This window comes from Poecilia mexicana, unplaced genomic scaffold, assembly GCF_051168715.1.
Source record: "Poecilia mexicana isolate PSO_F unplaced genomic scaffold, ASM5116871v1 scaffold_5, whole genome shotgun sequence".
NCBI classification, from domain to species: Eukaryota; Metazoa; Chordata; class Actinopteri; order Cyprinodontiformes; family Poeciliidae; genus Poecilia; species Poecilia mexicana.
Window position 1 is genome coordinate 26,617,871 of NW_028263374.1, and position 6,314 is coordinate 26,624,184.

Genomic DNA, 6,314 nt, shown 5'->3' on the forward strand with positions numbered 1-6,314 from the left:
CAGCAGAGTTGAAAGAAAGCTACTGTTGATGCTAGACAAAAAGTCAAGAATCTGTTTGGCATTGCAGTCTCATATGAATTTTCTAATACTTTTCATCTTTATGTTCACTGGAATGTCCCAGACTAATGTCTGTGTTGGTCCCTGGTTTCGCCAGTCTATAAATCCCATGGTATCCAAAACGTCCTACTTGTGTTGGTCAAAGAAACATCTTGGTTCCAAATATCTATCCAGGAAAAATATGACTATCGAGTAACCTGGGAACAAAGAGAAAGAAAAGCAATATCAGAGTAAGATATATGGCTGCAGTAGGTACAGAAAAGTAACTTCTTTTCACAGCAGTTTTTCAAACCTGTTGAAAGCCAAATACTGAGGTAAAATCTTCAGGTTAAGGATTTATCAACATGAAATGAATTATGAGTCCAGGTCTTAAACGTCTTCATGGCGGTTTTTCTGTCTTCCGCATGACTTTCATGTCCACAGAATCATTTGATTGCCTGTTAAAAATGCATGAACTCTTTTGAAACGTGTCTTTGCCCTTTCTTATTGAAAAGTATCTAAGACATCATACCCTGAGTTTTTAACTTTTAAGTTATAAATTATCATATTATTTTATACAAGATCAAAAGAATATTTTCACTGTTGTGTACTATGTGATTTGGTGTCTGACATTTTTAATATGGAACAAATTATTCATCTATGCTACATATTTGTAAATTTATAATTGGCCTCTCTTTGAACTTTTTGCAGCTTTTCAGTGAAAGTAGCTGTTTGCATAGTTTTAATGGAGCGTAGAGCTGCTTCAGAACATGTAATGGAATCACACTTAGTCCCAGAAGCAACATGTACTCATGGCTTCAGTGAGATGGCCTATTGATCGGAAAAATATCCCATAGAATCACAATTCCCAAAGCAAAGTACTTCCTTTGTGAAGCAGAAGAACAACTCTTTCATCAATGTTCAACCTAAACTGCAATAAAATATGAAATGGGCTAAATTATCAATGACATTTCAAAACAGAGAACTGATGGTTGCTAGCCTTCCACTTCAGCATACTTCACTCAGTTTAAAGTTCAGGAGAAGTAAGACTGGGAAAATATGTCTTTGTAGTCAGATAGTAGAAATAAATGATCAATTTAAATGATGTGCAAATTTTAGATGAAAAGTTGATAGAATGTCTTAGACTCTGAAATATTTATATGGTGAGTTTTTAATTTGGGCAACAAGGAATGTCTCTATACTTTTGTATGTAAACTATTGTTCAACCTCTTTAGTTTTTTATGGGAAGGAGTCTATTACACTGTCTGTACACATTGACCATATAATTTGATAATCTACTTGCTCTAACGTTTTTCTTATCTTTCAGCTTTACAAAACAACCCATGCAAAAAGATTGCACATTACCTAAACATTGTTCCTAACACATTTTAAATTAAATGCATTTTTTAACCCCCCTGTTATGTTGCGGGTCAAATTGACCTGTTCTGAAGTTATTTATTTTATTATTTTTAATAGTTGGACATATTTTTTTCTGCTTGAAACTTTTTCTACTTGTCATAGGTACACTCTACATATAAATTGAAGATGGTTCATTTTACACATTTACAACCCCCGTGCATCCAGATATTACATAGATACTGTTCGGGTCAATTTTGCATTCAAAATGTAATTTTTTTTTTTTTTTTTTTGTTACAAAAGATCAATTTCAAGGAGAATTATTGTGTTTTTGTGTGTAGGTTTTTTGAGTGGACATCAAAAATGTAAATTACATTCTAAATGAGTAAATTCTTGTCATTGATCCTTTATTTGTGAGAAGAAAAAAACATCATTGAACAAATATTGACTGAAATGGTTAGTATTAGAGTTAATAATCAGATATAAAAATGTTTGGGGATTTTTTTTTTTTGGTTTCTGACATTATTGCATGATTAAACACTCCACGAGTCAAATTGACCCAGGAACATTATTGCTGTACCTCAGAAACAAACAAAACAGGAGGGTTAAATTTGGCTTGAGAAGTCCACTTAACATGAGAAGTGCACTCCGAGTCAGACTCTACTTCTTTTATATAAAATTATACTTGATCTCGGTTGGCAGAATTGCCCAAACTAATGAAAATCTTCTTCTGGCTAAATTACCTGTTAGACAATTTTCTCCAAGCTTTATGCTTTTACAGAAAGAAAAACGTAATAAAGTAATGGCTATGGTTTTACTGTAAAAAGTGATTTCCCAGCCAAACCTTTGTTCTGAATGAATAGATTACAGAAGGTTGCTAAAATGAAACAACTTTTTTTTTCTTTATTTGTTCAGTAACCAATGTTTGCTCTCCCATTAGCCTTCACTGTGCCGGCAACCTTTAACATATATGTGTACATTTAAAAAAAAAACGATGCTCTGGTGCATGTAGACACATAGTATTAAACTACTATATTCACCTTATTTAAATGGGTTTGCTATTAAAGCAGGCTCTTGTTCTGACGCTGTGCAGCCATCAGCAACAGTCTCTGTCAAAGTGTGACAAGTTCAAGGTATGCATATTCCCAGCTGGTATGTTTATAATTCAAACATCTGTGGTGCTGCACATTAATGGCAGACAGAAGTCTGCTGAAATAGAAACTGCATCATGGTCAATGACTTATAGAAATTAGGAATATTATTATTCATGACATGTATATGGCATACAGCAGTGCTTGTGTATGTTTTCATGAATATTAATCTAACATATGCAATTATAAAACATTTTGTAGATCTTCAACTTTAAGCGAGATTCTTAGAGTAAGCGGTGACAGCTTAGCTGTTTCTTATGACTTTGTGATTTGCCCTTTGTGAGCAGAAGCTTTAAAGTATAAACACAAACACACACCAGCAGGTAGAAAAGGTGTTCCTGTGAGAGTGTTTGCACATTATGGTTGTTCATTAAGCGGTTGCTGGGATGTCACCAGTTGAATCAGCATGCCATTGCCACAAGCAATCAGTAGTCTGAGTAATGCAAATCCAAATTTCTACACAAGAATGATTTTTATGCTATTTACAGGTGCAGCTGATGACACTGTGCTTGCTGTTTGGGGAGCCACAATTTAATTTTCACTTCCATGCGACAATCCTCAGGCATCATGGTGTGAGAGAGGATATGGAAATGATTTGATCTCACTGCGGTTGCAGAAGCAGGCAGCAGAAATGGTGTATAAAAGGCAGAAACCTTGATTGTGGAAATTCTTTTACCTCAGTTTGCTTTAATCTTGATTTGAACATATTTTTTTTATCTTAAATGTTGCCATTAAAAAAAACATAAAGATAGGATACAACTTGTATTTTCAAGGCTTTAGGGGGATAAATAATATGGAATGAGGTATAAATCAAAAGGTGTAAAACACAAGAATGTAAGATCGTATAAAAAATGAGAAAGGAGTTAGTGTGATTGGATTTTATGGGTGTCTTTGTTACTGCTGAGTAAACACCAGAGGAGTCAAACAGAAGGCACATTTTTATTCAGAATAAAACACATTAAGAAAAGAAGTTATGCAACCAAGTGAGGTACCCACATGGAGTGGCTTGGTGAGCATAAGTTGGTTAACATTTTAGGTGATTTGAAAAAGAATTGGTACATCTAGAGGTACCAACATTACAAATAGAATGTATGCCATCAGATCCAGGGAATGCTTCATCGATGCTTTAAATCAGGGGTCTCCAACTTTAGTCCTCAGGAGCCACTGTCTTAGGTGAATCCATGTTCAGCACAACAAGATCAGCTGAATAGTTTGTCACCTCTTCAGAACTTGCAATGGTGATTCACCCATTTTATTCAGGGGTTATGGAGGAGGCATGCACCTAAAATATGCATGTTAGGAAATTTATTATCATCCAAGACAGACCAGACTCAGAGATGATCATGTTGTTGTCCACCAATAACTATAGATTACTCTGCCACATATTGATGAACTCCAATACACAGTTCAGGGTGACAGATATATTATTTCTCTTACCTCACCATTGATTCCAATGTCTGGCAACAGATATGCCAGTTCTTTGCAAAATGAATTAGTTATAGATTTATATCAATCACTGGTCGGTCAGTGTATCAAATTATATTCCAAGTAATTCTGCTTGGTTGACTTTTTTCTTGTTAGTGAGTGCATTTTACAAAAATAAACAATCAAAAAATTACAAAACGCTCTGGTCTTAAAGCTGGAGTAGGGAGTTTTGATAAAACCGTGGACTTGACCTGAAAATTTCAACAATACCTCAGAGGTCCCTCTCCCTTCGTTTGCTGTGTGGGGAAAGGGTGTGAGCAGCGTGTGCACAAGCATGTTTGACATTGGTAAAACCTTCCAGCTGTCTCTGATTGGCTGTTTCTGACAATGACCACTGTATTTATGCAAAGGTCTCATAACATTGTGACAGTTTTAAAAAAAATATTTAAAAAATATCCTTTTGTAAAAGTTACCTACAACAGCTTTAAGAAATATATAAGATGTACAAAAAAATCTAAGATGAAACCAACATATATTGTTGTACATATATGCACTGGAATAAATATGTCTTCCACTGTCTTGATACAATAAAACTTGTCAGATTTTATTTTTTTATCTAGACTATTTTTCTCTAGCTCTATACAGTATATTCAGGCTCTGTTTGGTAATACAATCTTTTTTTTTCAGTTAAAAGCTGCACTGGCAGACTTTTCATACACTTTTTTTTTAGCAGGTATAAAACATATTTTCATTGTGTCTTGGAAAAAATAAGTCTCTTAGACATCTATCCATCACTAACACTAACACATTCTCTGCAAGCTTCATAACACCTGTCATGTGGGAAGGATGTGTGGCTCTTTTGCCCTGTGTCCTCTGATTGATAGAAAGCAAAAAGCGGGAGCGACTGGGGTTATAATTCTTGACATCACCAGCAGCAGGACTATAAAACTAGCTGCTCTTAGAACATGTACAGAAAGAAGGAACAAACAGAGTTTATCGAGCAGGGCCTAGAGGGTGTTAAGATGTCGGATTTACTGATGTGACTTCATGAGGTGAAACAACACAACCATTTTTTATCAACAATGCCACTAATGGAACATCTGGAGGGATTGATTTGCATGTCGGGATAAAGAAGGCATTGAAAGTGAGAAGTTAATTGATATCCAAAACATCAGTTTTGTGGAACACAAGAAGATTCTGTTCAGCTATAAAAAACCCCAAAACTAAATAAAGTCTATCGTTAAATAAGCAAATGAAAGCAGAATTTCAAAAGATTCTTCTGAGAACCAAGAAATCTTTTTTTTACTTGTTTTTGTTCAACAGAATCTTTGAAGACACTGTGAGCTTTGGTGTCATTCCACTAAAAACTTAAGGTTAGAAAACCTAAAATACATCACAGACCAGTATTTGCTTTTCTTGGTTGTGCTTTGGCATGCATTCAGCAGTTATTCGTTATGGTCTAAATGACAACAGGGGTGATTAAAGAACTTAAGCCACAGCTTTGTAATCTTTGTAATCACCCAAAAAAAATTACTAAGGGTTTTGACAGATCTAGAATTGATTTCTAATGACAGATAGCTTTATTTATACTTGCTCTGCATATTAATTAACTTTACAAAACATCTTCCTTTTAACGTAATGTTGAAAGAACTGCTTAACTGAAGCTAAATGAAATTTCAAAGGGAAGGTTTGTTCTCTGTTCTCAAAGCGTCCGTGTCTCTGTGGCAAATATGAGGTGTTGAAATACACCTAATCAACTTACTAAATTTAATTTCTAGAGCTACACAATCACCTGAATCCCACTTTTGGCGAAACATGAATGTGTGCAATATTACAATGCCGGAAACATGACTGTGGATTTATCACAAATGTGCTTTTTTGCAACAGCTACTCCAAGTGCTACATGTAACATTATTATCTCAGTTGCATGCAGACAAGATAACTAAATACATTTAACACAGTCTCTGCAGAATTCAGCTATGGATTTCTGTATGCCATAATTTTTGCTTTCAAATTTTCAAACATCTGACAATCAGTTAATTTGACGTTTTGTCAATATGCTGTTTTGTTAATCATCTTAAAAAGGATAAAGCAGAGATATTCCTAAAGGAGCTTGTATATTCCATTTAAGTCAAGTCCAATGTTAGGTTCCTTTCTTTACTAAGTGTAAATGGTGAAAAAACATATTGATCTTTCTATTATTTATTTATTTATTTTGCTCTAAACTATCTGTTGAATTTTCATTGGTTGGAATTTGTATCTGTGTAAAAGACTCCATGGAAACAGACACAGTACCAGCATCACACTGGAGACTGTGAGCCCCGTTTTCAGACAGCCCTTCTGTTC